Genomic DNA, 13,812 nt, shown 5'->3' with positions numbered 1-13,812 from the left:
ATAATAATAATAATAATTTTAAAAAATTAAAAAATTAAGCACATTTAGTTAAAATCTCCGTTTGAAGACTATAAAAGTCTTCGATTATTTAGGGATCAAGGATTAGTTTGTGCCCTGTTTTTTTGTTTTTTCCTGTTTGACATTCTATATGAAGATGTGTATGCCCTTCTAGTAGTCACATTAAGAAGTAAAACAAAGGCCCAGTGTGGTGATGTGTACCTGTATCAATTATCTTTCGAACAGTGTTAGGTTTTCCTAACTTGCACATATCCTAAGGAGTGTAAAAACTTTGACTATGTTTCTTCAAAGAACATTTAATCTTCTAAAAGAAATACATGGCAGTGTGTAAATGCAAGCAAACAATAGTAGTAAGAGAGTATGTAGAAAAACATTGAGTCTTTTTTGGACTCTTCCAGTGCATACCCATGGCGTCAGTCAAATTTTCATCCATGCACGTCTGGCTGTCAGACTTTTCTATATAGATGGAGATAAGATGTGCAAATGTAAAAGATAAAATATACCTCTGTTTTAGTTAACAGGACTAAAACATAGCTGTTACCATGGAGATCTGGGAGCTGGGGATGATGGAAAAAACCATGTTTAGATTCTCACTTAGAACTGTGATGTTAAAAGACTTTGTTCCCTTGCTCATTGTTTAAGTAATATTGAATAATTGCCTGAGATGAGCTAAGCAATCTGCTAACCAATGGAATATGCAACAGTGAATGAAGCAAATAATTTTGCCTTTGAGGCTTGCCCTGTTAACTATACCACAGTGGCCACCAATCCATGAGAGAGAGAGAGAGAGAGAGAGAGAGAGAATGTGTGTGTGTGTGTGTGTGTGTGTGTGTGGCCAAGTTCCCCTGCCCCACCCCCAGAAATTATGATTTAAGTCTGTGTTGCGGCCCTGCAATCTGCATTTCAGTTCCTTGTGTTGATTCTAACATAGGTGGTTCTCAGACCATACTTGAAGGACATCTCTTTACTTTTACAGTGTAGGGGACCTTGTACTTAATCTTTTTTTTGTTTTTTCCCTTCCTTCCTCCATCCACTATTTAGTTCACTAGAATCTGGCATTCTTTTTAACTGTTGCGGTAAGTATGCTTTTCTTTAGAGTACCTGTGACGCTCTGTCAATTCACTAGATGCAATTCCATCTTTCATAGGGATTTTTGACCTGGGTCTACCTGTGTTATTCCTAAGTCATGTTTCCTCCTTTCCACTTTTACAGATATTTATTTAAGACTGACCTAAAGTATCTAGTTTCTTCTGCTATATAAAATCTATAGGAATTTTATATGGGGAGGGAGAACCGATGTCACAGAGCTAGTTAGAACTGTTGGAATCTAGAATTGTTTTCCTCTTGGTTTCATTCTGATATTATACTGCTGGCTAGAAATAATAGCTTATTTTCCCCTCAACAACTAGTAAAGTTCATTTTATAAAACACAAGGCTGGAAGAAATGGAAAACTGCCGATGATTCTACCAGCCAGGTCTCATCATGGTCAGTATCTTAATGCTCTCCCTTCCTTATTTCTGTTAATGTTCATGTGTATGTACAGATACGTACATTTTGTTCCTGGTTGGAATGTTCTTTTTGTGATAAAAACACATATTTTAAAATGAGATCATATTCCATGTTCTCTTTTAGTGATGCACTTTTTTCAGTGAATAGTGTCACAGGCACATGTCCTCATTAAATATTCTTTCATATTTATGATGTCTCCATGAGATTTCATTCTGTGTGTTGTAATTGAATCCCTTTTTCCTGGACCTCTAGGTTCTTCCTAGTTCTCCCTATTTACAGACAGCTAAGCCTTTGAGCATGTTACAACTTAACCTGAGGAAATGATGTAAGAGAGATAATTCTTGAGTTAGAGGATAAGACACTGCCAAGTCAGCAATGAGGCATAGTTATGCCAGTTGACACTTAGACCAGGAATATAAGACTGATCATTTTCCCAAGTATTTACTTGGAGTACAGTATTAAACTTCTTGAAAATTGAGGTTGACCTTTTAAAGAGCTAATTCTTAACTGCATAAACCAAGAAAGAATACGTGTAATTACAATATAGCCATATTGAAATTAGCCAGGCTGAATGAAGTCCTCTTTGGACATAGGTTCAGTTCAGCACAGCTAGAATGAAAATTTGCAGCCAGTACAGAGTGCCACCAAGTGGCGGGTTGGAAAGCCTGCACTAGACTGCTTTGAGCCACAAGGCTTGGCTTTTTACGTGAAAATACCAGTCCAAATCCAAGCCTTGTGTTCCAGTTTTTTTGCATAAGAAATAAGGCAGCTGGGCGTGGTGGCTCCCACCTGTAATCCCAGCACTTTGGGAGGCCGAGGCGGGCGGATCACGAGGTCAGGAGTTTGAGACCAGCCTGGCCAGCATGGTGAAACCCCGTCTCTACTAAAAATACAAAAAATTGGCTGGACATTGGTGGCGTGCACCTGTAATCCCAGCTACTGGGGAAGCTGAGGCAGGAGAATTGCTTGAACCTGGGAGGTGGAGGTTGCCGTGAGCCGATATCGCACCACTGCACTCCAGCCTGGGCGACAGAGTGAGATTCCATCTCAAAAAAAAAAAAAAAAAAAAAAAAAAAACTCAAAGAAGAACATGTTACAAGTTAGACTTAGTTTTCTCCTCCTATCATCAGCTGGTGTTAGCAGCATTATATCAGTATCTGTCTTATAAAGTAGGAAAGCAGTGATTCCCACTTGATTTGTATGTAAGTGTTGATAGAAGGAAAGGGCTGAGACAGAGCCTTTTCCAGAGGAATAAGATAAAGGTGCATCCAGGACTTACAGGTAATTTGGATGAAAGGTTGCAGGTCTAATACAGTTTTGTGTCTTGCATTGGGACTTGATACGACTAGCTTCAGAAGTACCTGAAGTGCCTGTGTATATAATCTTTATAATACCTTGAGGCAACTAAGTAGTTGTGTTTTCCTCATAGTTGCCTTACCTCTCTTCTTCTTTTCTTGGTATTAATATGTCAGCTTGTCCACTTAATTTCAATATTGAGTTGCCAAATGTAAGTTATGGTGGTTTAAAGCTAAGGTGTAAAGGGAAAATATTGCTTAGGATTAGCATATATTTTTATCTTTTGAATTTAATATGCAATCTGTACTTTTTTCTGAAGTTATTTGATATGGTTATGCTATTGGTTGGATTATAAGTGAAATCAGTAAGACCGAATAGAGTATGGTTAGGAGGATAGAATCTGGGACCAGAATGCTCAACTATATATTCTGATCCTGCCACACAGTAGCTGTGTGTGTATTCAGACAAATTAAATTACTTCTGCCTTTGTTTCCTAATCTGTAAAATGCAGACTCTGAGGGCTAAATGAGATAATAAACATAAAGCACTTTTTTTTTTGTTCTTCTGTCTTTTGTCAGAGTTTTTAGTGGAAGAAAATATGCAAATATAAGAGACTTTCTGAGAAATTCTAGTCATCCAAAATTTGAGTTGGAAATAATCAGTATGAATGCATGGTTTATTTTCTTTCCAAGTGTATTTTCTAGCTCTGGCTTGGAAGCATGACCAATCTAATAACGATGAGCGCCTCTAGTGACCAGATTGTAGTCTCTCTGTACTTTTTCTGACTAAAAGGGATCAAGGATCCATGTTGATAAGGCCAATTAAAGACAGGGACAAGAAACATACAAGCTAGACCTAGAATATCACACCATAACAGAAAGCAGAAGTATTCACAAATATTATTGGAGTAACATCAAAAGATGAAGGAGCCAGCGTGAAGAGGCCGTTTTGTTGGCCAAAGATGGGACAATTTGAGCATCTAAAAAGATTGATACAAGCAAAATATTTATGACTCTGAATTAATAATGATACTGAAGGAATGAAATATTTGGTTGTCTTTGGGCAATGTCAGGGCCCTAACACATTATTCTGAAAAATTTGAAATAATGTCTTTGGACTCCTTTTTTTTTTTTTTTTTTCCCTAAAAAACAGAAAAAGAGGTTTGCTCTGTTGCCCAGGCTGGAGTGCAGTGGCACAGTCATAGCTTACTGTAGCCTCACAACCTCTTGAGCCCAAGCAGTCTTCCCACCTCAGCCTCCCAAGTAGCTGGGACTACAGGCACGTACCACCATGCCCATTAATTTTTAAATATATATATGTAAATATATATATATATTTTCTTTTATACAGCATCAAAGATAAGCCAATAAATTTTTTTTTTTTTTTGAGATGGAGTCTCACTCTGTCACCCAGGCTGGAGTGCAGTGGTGCGATACTAGCTCACTGCAACCTCTGCCTTCCGAGTTCAAGCGATTCTCCTGCCTCAGCCTCCCGAGTAGGTGGTACTATAGGCACGTGCCACCATGCTTGGCTAATTTTTTGTATCTTTTAGTAGAGATGGGATTTCACGGTGTTAGCCAGGATGGTCTCAATCTCCTGACCTTGTGATCCGCCTGCCTTGGCCTTCCAAAGTGCTGGGATTACAGGCATGAGCCACTGCTCCCAGCCTTTTTTTAAAATTTATTTTTGAGATGGAGTCTCACTCTGTGTCTAAGGCTGGAGTGCAGTGGCACGATCTTGGCTCACTGCAACCTCTACCTCCTGGGTTCAAGTGATCCTCCTGCTTCAGCCTCCTGAGTAGCTGGGATTACAGGTGCATACCACCACACCTGGTTGTTTTTGTTTATTTGTTTTTTGTTTTTTTTTTGAGAGGGAGTCTCACTCTGTCACCCAGGCTGGAGTGCATTGGTGCGATCTCAGTTCACTACAACCTCCGCCTCCTGGGTTCAAGCAATTCTCTGCGTCAGCCTCCTGAGTAGCTGGGATTACAGATGCCCACCACCACGCCCAGCTAATTTTTTGTATTTTTAGTAGAGATGGGATTTCACCATCTTGGCCAGGCTGGTCTTGAACTCCTGACCTCATGAACCACCCTCCTTAGCCTCCCAAAGTGCTGGGATTACAGGCGTGAGCCACTGTGCCTAGCCTAATTTTTGTGTTTTTAGTAGAGATGGGGTTTCGCCATGTTGGCCAGGCTGGTCTTGAACTCTGGACCGCAGGTGATCTGCCTGCCTCTGCCTCCCAAAGTGTTGGGATTACAGGTATGAGCCACCACACCCGGCAAAATTTTTTAGTTTTTAATTTTTTTGTAGAGATGAAGTCTCACTGTGTTGCCCAGGCTGGTCTCTAACTCCTGGCTTCAAGCGATCCTCCCACCTTGGTCTCCCAAAGTGCTGGGATTAGAGATGTGAGCCACTGTGCCCAGCCTGGACTCCTCTTTAAGCAGAGATTGAGACAGGGATTTGCCAAAGTTGGTTTATTTTAGAGATAATTTCAAGAAGAAGTGAGGGAAGGGGGAGAATGAATTGGGGAGTTAGGAAAAGCCAATGATAGGTACTTTATTGAGTTTCCTGCAGGGAAATGGGATCTCCAAGAAATTCGCAGAATACCTCCCAGGTTTATCTATCTGAAAAATTGGAGCTCCCTGCCCCCACCCTCATACACCTACATTTATAAATTTTTTTTTGTTTTTTGTTTTTTGAGACGGAGTCTCACTCTGTCGCCCAGGCTGGAGTGCAGTGGCTCAATCTTGGCTCACTGCAAGCTCCACTTCCCGGGTTCACGCCGTTCTCCTGCCTCAGCCTTCCAAGTAGCTGAGACTACAGGTGCCCGCCACCACGCCCAGCTAATTTTTTGTATTTTTAGTAGAGATGGGGTTTCACCATGTTAGCCAGAATGGTCTCAATCTCCTGACCTCGTGATCTGCCCGCCTTGGCCTCCCAAAGTGCTGGGATTATAGACGTGAGCCACCTTGCCCAGCCTATGCATGTTCTTAAGGATTTTCTCTGTCCAGTGTTTCTGGGCTGCTCCTGTACTCTAGAGGCTTTGGAGAAAGCCCTGAGATAAAGAAGCAGCCTTGTGTAAGGTGTGTGCTTACGGGTGGAAAGAAGTGAGACAACTGAAATGTGTGTGGGATTGATTGTCCACCACAGCGATGAGTCAGGTGATGTGGTAAGAAGCACAAAACCATCTGCTGCAGAAGGGAAAGAATAAAGTATCCTGTCTTTACTGCACTTAGTATGCTTCAGAGCATCCAAATACTTGATGAGGGACACTTGTTCTTTATAGAATAACTCTGGCTAAAAAACACAGAAGGCATGATAGAATGAGAAAATCATGATTTTTCAACCTTGAATGAAATAATGGATTTAGGCAGTGATCACTAGTAGCTGCCAACATCATAGAAAGACATCAGAGGTAACAACTCCCATGGAAGTACAGAACACTCCCTATGGAATATTGCCTCTCCCAAACACGAAACGAGAAACCAAGTTGAGCCTTTGGATCTAACTACAACTTTATAGGGAACAGAGGAATGTATTAAACACTATTACAGGAGTGTCACTAGCAAACTCCAGACAGTGAGAAACTAGAGGACAAGGGACAGCATTTTAGGTTTTTTATCCAAATAAGTTGCAAGAAAAAGGGCAACATTTAGGTTATAAGACTAGAGTCATAATCAACCAAATGCCACATATAGATCTTAATCTGAATACTGATTTGAACATACCAGTTGTTAAGAAAGATATTTTTTAATCAGGAAAATTTGAGTACTGACTAGATAGTATTAAGTTTCGCTCATTAAATTTTTTCCCCCCGACCATTTCTGGCAATTTTGGCCTTTTTTTTTTTTGAGACAGAGTTTTGCTTTTATTGCCCAGGCTGGAGTACAATGGCACAGTCTCAGCTTGCTGCAACGTCTGAGTTCAAGCAGTTCTCCTGTCTCAGCGCCCCCAGGTAGCTGGGATTACAGGCCTGTGCCACCACACCTGGCTAATTTTTGTATTTTCGGTACGGACTGGTTTTCACGATGTTGGCCAGGCTGGTCTCGAACTCCTGACCTCAGGTGATCTGCCTGCCTCGGCATCCCAAAGTGCTGGGATTACAGGCGCAAGCCACTGCACCCAGCCAATTTTGGTCATTTTTGAAGACTGCTAGCAGCATTTTGTCTACTTTTTAAAAGTCAAGGTTTTTTTGTTTGTTTTTTGAGATAGGGTCTTACCCTGTTGCCCAGGCTGGAATGCAGTGGCACCGCTACCACTCACTGCAACCTTGACCTCCCTAGGGCTTAGTCGATCCTCCTGCCTCAGTCTCCCGAGTAGCTGGGACTACAGGCATGCACCACTATGCCCAGCTAAAAAAGTCAGTTTTAACAGATTAACTGTTGTAAAAACATGAGAATAACAAAATTAGGGGTGATAATTATATTCTGGGAGGAGGAGGGTTGGGGGAGAGGTGTCAAATTATCTTCAATTATCTTCTAATTATTGGAGGTGGGTTCATAGATGTCTTATGTATATAAACAAATTATATATTATTGACACCAAAGTAGGAGGATTGCTTGAGGCCAGGAGTTCGAGACCAGCCTGGGAAATGTAGTGAGACCCCATCTCTACAAAAAATTTAGCTGGGCGGCGTGGTAGCGTATACCTGTGGTCCCGGCTACTAAGAAGGCTGTGATGGTAGGATCACTTGAGTCCCAGGGGTTTGAGTCTGCAGTGAGCTGATTGTACCACTGCTCTCCAGTCTGGGCAATAGAGCAAGATCCTGTCTCAGAAAAAACACGTTATTATATATCTAATTCTATGTAGTAAACAATTATTAAAACGATACAAAGGGGGATGCAGTGAGTAAAATCCAGAATGAGTAATTGTGTAGGATTTTGACTTTGGACCATTACATAAATGTGAAGAAAGCAGTGAAGGGAAACTTGTATTGCATAGACCTAAGATTATATATCAGCATGTCAGCTGTATGCGTGTGTGTATCTTGTTGGCATCTTGATATGAACAAACCTCATGTAAAAAGATAGTTATTAGCAATCGGAAATAAACACTTACTGGATATCTAATAGCAAGGAATTTTTGCTAATTACTTTTAGGAGCAATGATGCTATTGTGGTTATGTTGAAATAAAGCTCCTTATTTTTCATTGTTGTTTACTGGAGTACTTCAGCGTGGCATGCTATGTAAGGGAGACTTGGTACAGGTTTGGGTATAGAATACACAAGATCAGATTATCATATATCACACTTGTTAATTGGAACAGGTGATGGGTATATGGAGGCTCACTTTCTCTAGTTGGTGTCAATTAGATTTCTCTAAAATCAACTTAAATCAGTTTCATCGATTACTAAAGATCTTGAAGATGCCCTTCGGAGTCTACATGAGCTGCTCTATTGGCTCTTGTTAAAAATTAATTTTAATTTTGATTTTTTTGTAGATAGGCAGGGCTGTTGGAGGGGGGGGGCTGTGTCATTTTATTACCCAGTGTGGTCTGGAACTCTTGGTTTCAAGCAGTTCTCCCAAAGTGCTGGGTTTACAGTCATGAGCTACCCTGCCAGGCCTACTGTTGACTCTTTCTTTTGGAATTAAACATGCTTTTAATAAATGATTACTGAATTTTCATAATAACTAATATTTCTAGCAGAGTGGGCAGGTTTTAAATTTTTTTTTTTGAGACGGAGTCTTGCTTTGTTGCCCAGGCTAGAGTGCAGTGGTACGATCTCGGCTCACTGCAATGTCCACCTCCTGGGTTCAGGCGATTCTCCTGCCTCAGCCTCCGGAGTAGCTGAGATTACAGGTGCCCACCACTGCGGCCGGCTCATTTTTGTATTTTTAGTAGAGACAGGGTTTTACCATCTTGGCCAAGCTGGTCTTGAACTCCTGACCTCTTGATCCCCCCACCTCAGCCTCCCAAAGTGCTGGGATTACAGGCTTGAACCACTGCACCTGGCCTTTAAATTTTTAATCTATTAGCCTGAGAACTAAAATTTACCCTGTTTCCCCTCTGGTGGGGGAAACCCTTAAACTGTGTTGATTTTTTTTTTTTTTTGAGACGGAGCCTCACTCTGTCTCCTAGGCTGGAGTGCAGTGGTGCAGTCTCAGCTCACTGCAACCTCTGCCTCCTGGGTTCAAGCAGTTCTCCTGCCTCAGCCTCCTGAGTAGCTGGGATTACAGGCGCATACCACCAAGCCCAGCTAATTTTTGTATTTTTAGTAGAGTCGAGGTTTCACCATGTTGATCAGGCTGGTCTTGAACTTCTGACCTCGTGATCTGCCTGCCTTGGCCTCCCAAAGTACTGGGATTACAGACATGAGCCACTGTGCCCAGCCTGAATTTTTAAAAATAATGCAAATGCTTAAATAATTCAATTTTTTTTTTTTCCATTCTCAGAAATGCGTGGCAGTTGTTTTTCTCGGTCCCTTTATAAGCTATAAGAAAATCATTTGAAATGTTAGTTTCTGGATGGTGGTTCTGTGAGTCTTTTTTTCTTTTCCCCCCAGTCTATATATTGTAACAGATTTTAACTATCAGTTGAATACTTATCAGATGCCAAGCACTGTTCAAGCTCTGAATGCAGCAACGAACAAGATAACCTAATTAGTCCCTGTTGTTATGGAGTGTGCATCCTGTGTATTTATGGGTATTTTAGGAGGTGGTGAAACACTAATTTATTTGCTGGTAGTTAAATTGAACTTTAATGACTTGGTAACCAGTATGCTAGAAACACTCTATTAAAATATTAATACCTTTTCTTGACTTGTAAGTATTTAGAATCAAACCCAAACATAAACTAATTCTCAAATCTCAGATGGAACATAACCAAAGAAGCAGTAGAGTATTTTAATTGTATAGCTGACTGAGATAGATTTTTCTCCAGTTCTTTCCATGCCATAAGTTTGTGTTTATCTCTGCTGGATGATTATAATTCATGCCTTTGGTTCATTCCTGTTAATGTTGAGACTTTTGGCTCTTGTACTGATAAGAGCAGAGCACAGGGTTAGGAGCCAGAGGTAAACGTCACACAGTTTAAGATTAGTTACTGAACAAATGGGAAAGAACAATTCTAGATATCAAAACACTAACTGCAGGGCCGGGCGCAGCAGCTCACACCTGCAATCCCAGCACTTCGGGAGGCTGAGGTGGGCAGATCACTTGTGATCAGGTGTTTGAGACGAGCATGGCCAACATGGTGAAACCCCATCTTTACTTAAAAAAAAAAAAATACAAAAATTAATGGGCATCTAATAATCCCACCTACTAGGAAGGCTGAGGTAGGATAATTGCTTGAACCTGGGAGACAGAGGTTGCAGTGAGCTGAGATTGCGCTACTGCACTCCAGCCTGGGTGAGAGAGCGAGACTCCCATCTGAAAAACAAAGCAAAACACTGCATAAAAATAACTCAGATGTTTGTCTAAAATGACACTTGAGAGTATCAGGTAAGGGAAGCTAGAAAACCATTTAAGGGAAATAATTATTCTGGAGTAACATCCAAACTTCCAATAATTAAATGAGTGTTGGATGTACATTTTGAAGAGTGGGTAGAAAATCCATGGGATCCTTGAGTATGAGATTCTTAAGAAGTCTTTGGGAAAACATGGCAAATGGATTGCTTTTTGTGTGTGTGTGAGACAGGGTCTCAATCCATTGCTCAGGCTGGAGTGCAGTGGCATGATTATAGCTCACTGAAACTTTAAACTGCTGGGCTCATGTGATTCTTCCACCTCAGCATCCTGAGTATCTAGGACTACAGGCGTGTGCCACCATGCCAGGCTAATTTTACTCCTGGCCTTAAGCACTCCTCCCGCCTTGGCCCCCCAAAGGGCTGGGATTATAGGCATGAGCCACTGTGTACCGCCTGGATTACTCTTAATAAACAAAAGATAGTATCCTATTTGTGAAGTGAATATTTATTTTTGTAATGTGTACGATCATGTGCTAATTAACCTAAACTCTCCATGTATATTTACATGTGTACTTTTGGGAAAATTTTTTGGTAATATATACACCCTCCAAAATGAGGCCAGTGGAGGTGAATACTTAGTTTCTTAACACTGCTGCAAATCCTTACTGTGTTAGATACACAGAATAGGGCCAGGCATGGTGGCTCAAGCCTGTAATCCCAGCACTTTGGGGAGGTCAAGATAGAAGGACTGCTTGAGTCCAGGAGTTCAAGATGAACCTGGACCACATAGCGAGGCCACCATCTCTATAAAAAGTTGGCTGGATGTGGTGGCATACACCTGTAGTCCCAGCTACTCGGGAGGATGAGGCAGGAGAACTGCTTGAACCCAGGAGGCAGAGATTGCAGTGAGCTAAGACCACGCCACTGCACTCCAGCCTGGGCGATAGAGTGAGACTCCATCTCAAAACAGAACAAAAACAAAAACAAAAAACAAACCAGATCAGTACTTGCATATATGTAGTAAATCATACTTTCATTAGCCAGGTAAATACAGTGTGAGCAACTTTTTTTTTTTTTTTTTTTTTTTTGAGTCTCACTGTCACCCAGGGTGGAGTGCAGTGGCACAGTCTTGGCTCACCACAAACTCTGCCTCTTGGGTTCAAGCAATTCTCCTGCCTCAGCCTCCCGAGTAGCCGGGATTACAGGCATGTGCCACCACGCCCGGCTAATTTTGTATTTTTAGTAGAGATGGGGTTTCTCTATTTTGGTCAGGCTGGTCTCGAACTCCTGACCCCTGGTGATCCGCGCACCTCAGCCCCCAAAGTGCTGGGATCACAGGTGTGAGCCACCATGTCTGGCCGCAATTTTTCTTTTAACTGAAGCAACATATAACAGTTGTGAAATCTATGAATTACAGATCTTTTTATTAGGGTATATATTTTAAACCTTTTATAGAAAATACAGCCCGACACAGTGGCTCACGCCTGTAATCCAAGCATTCTGGGAGGCGGAGGCGGGTGGATCACTTGAGGTCAGGAGTTTGAGACCAGCCTGGTCAACATGGTGAAACCCCATCTGTACTAAAAACACAATAATTAGCTGGGTGTGATGGCGCATGCCTGTAATCCCAGCTACGCAGGAGGCTGAGGTGGGAGAATTGCCTGAACTCGGGAGGCAGAGGCTGCAGTGAGCTGAGATTGTGCCACTGAATTCCAGCGTGGGCGACAGAGCGAGACTCTTGTCACACACACACAAAAAGAAAAATTATAAAACTTACATAAAAGCAGAGAGGTACCTGTCCTGAAGCTTTAACAGTTATTACCACATGAGTTATTTTGAAACAAATCCCAAACTAGCATTTTATCTGTAAATCTATACTAGCTATAGTTTGGATTTTTTTTTTCTCTTAAACTGGCATTCTCTTTTATCTCTTTGGTATATTTTACCCTGATAACTGCGCTTTTACTTTGTCATGAAAATAACGTAAAAGTGCTTCTCTTCCTTTCCTCCTCCGTTTTATGATTGTAGACAGGATGTACCTGAGTTTAGTTAATCTAGATTTTCTTTGATGTTCTCGAAGGGATCAGTGGCAGCTGTGGTATTTTGTTTGTTCTCACCCTTTTGGGGAAAGGGAAGAGGCAAAGGACTGAACTAGGCTATGAATCTAGACTAAACTGGTGTTTTGCTCTGATACTTCAAAATTGTGGATTATTTGACCTGGAAAGAAAAGTTCACTATAGTTCTTTGTTTTTTTCTATTTTTTATTTTTCTTTTTTCTTGTCTTTTCTTTTTGAGACAGGGTGTCACTCTATTGCCCAGGCTGGATTGCAGTGGTGCAGTCACAGCTCACTGTAGCTTTGAACTCCTGGTCTCAAGCAATCCTTCCATCTCAGTCTCCTGAGTAGCTGGTACTACAAGCATGCAACACCATGCCTAGCTAATTTAAAAAAAAATTTTAAAGATTTTTGTAGAGATGGAGTTTGGCTTTGTTGTCCAGGCTGGTCTGGAACTCCTGGGCTCAAGTGATCCTCCTAAAGTGCTGGGATTACAGGCATGAGCCACAAGGCCTGTCCTATAGTTCTTTTTTTTTTTTTTTTTGAGACGGAGTCTCGCTTTGTCGCCCAGACCAGTGCGGTGGCGTGGCGCGATCTCGGCTCATTGCAAGCTCCGCCTCCCGGGTTCACGCCATTCTCCTGCCTCAGCCTCCTAGTAGCTGGGACTACAGGCGCCCGCCACCACGCCCGGCTAATTTTTTGTATTTTTAGTAGAGACAGGGTTTCACCGTGTTAGCCAGGATGGTCTCGATCTCCTGACCTCATGATCCGCCCGCCTCGGCCTCCCAAAGTGCTGGGATTACAGGCGTGAGCCACTGCGTCCGGCCGCGTGTCCTATAGTTCTGATTGTAGAAGTTAAGTAATTTATTTCACTTGAGATGTCAGGCGCAGTTGCTAGTTTTTGTTTTATTTTGTTTTTAATAGCTAGTTGACTAAATTCTTCCTCCTTCAAAGGAGGTGACTGGCATGTGACTTCTATAGTATGGTCTCATACAATTAACATACAGTTGTGTTATTTGCATCACCCTCTTCCTTCCCTTATACGTATGTATATACATGTTTGGGGGCATTTGAACTAAGGTGCTGATTCTTCACATTTTCTGTACTGTGCACTACTTTCGCAGTCTGAAACCTCTGGATCTCTTCTTATGTTTCAGGATGTCTTATTTTTTATTTTTTTGAGACAGAGTCTCGCTCTGTTGCCCAGGCTGCAGTGCCGTGATGCGATCTCGGCTTACCACAACCTCCGCTCCCCAGGTTCAAGAGATTCTCCTGCCTCAGCCTCTGGAGTAGCTGGGACTACAGGCACCTGCCACCATGCCCGGCTACTTTTTTGTAATTTTAGTAGAGACGGGGTTTCACCACGTGACCAGTCTGGTCCCAAACTCCAGACCTCGAGTAATGCATCTGCCTCAGCCACCCAAAGTGTTGGGATTACAGGCATGAGCCACTGTGCCCGGCCTTAGGATGTCTTAAAATGCATAAAATACATAGGATTGTAAAGGAAGCCAATTATTTTGAAATGT

General features: G+C 41.9%; 1 protein-coding gene across 2 annotated transcripts in view; it reads left to right on the top strand.

The window, feature by feature from the left end:
- The window catches only part of IGF2BP3 (insulin like growth factor 2 mRNA binding protein 3), a 154,347-nt gene that overhangs the window by 37,091 nt on the left and 103,444 nt on the right, over positions 1-13,812 (top strand). The window contains exon 1 of one of the 2 annotated variants that reach the window (XM_031665320.1): positions 52-1,504. The exons of the other annotated variant lie outside the window; for it this stretch is intronic. The gene's annotated coding sequence lies outside the window, so the exon portion shown is untranslated. Of the gene's footprint in view, positions 1-51; positions 1,505-13,812 lie in introns of those variants that run through there. 2 annotated transcript variants of the gene reach the window in all.

Source organism: Papio anubis, chromosome 4, assembly GCF_008728515.1.
Source record: "Papio anubis isolate 15944 chromosome 4, Panubis1.0, whole genome shotgun sequence".
In the NCBI taxonomy this organism is placed as follows: Eukaryota; Metazoa; Chordata; class Mammalia; order Primates; family Cercopithecidae; genus Papio; species Papio anubis.
This window is presented reverse-complemented; position numbering and strand designations above follow the sequence as displayed.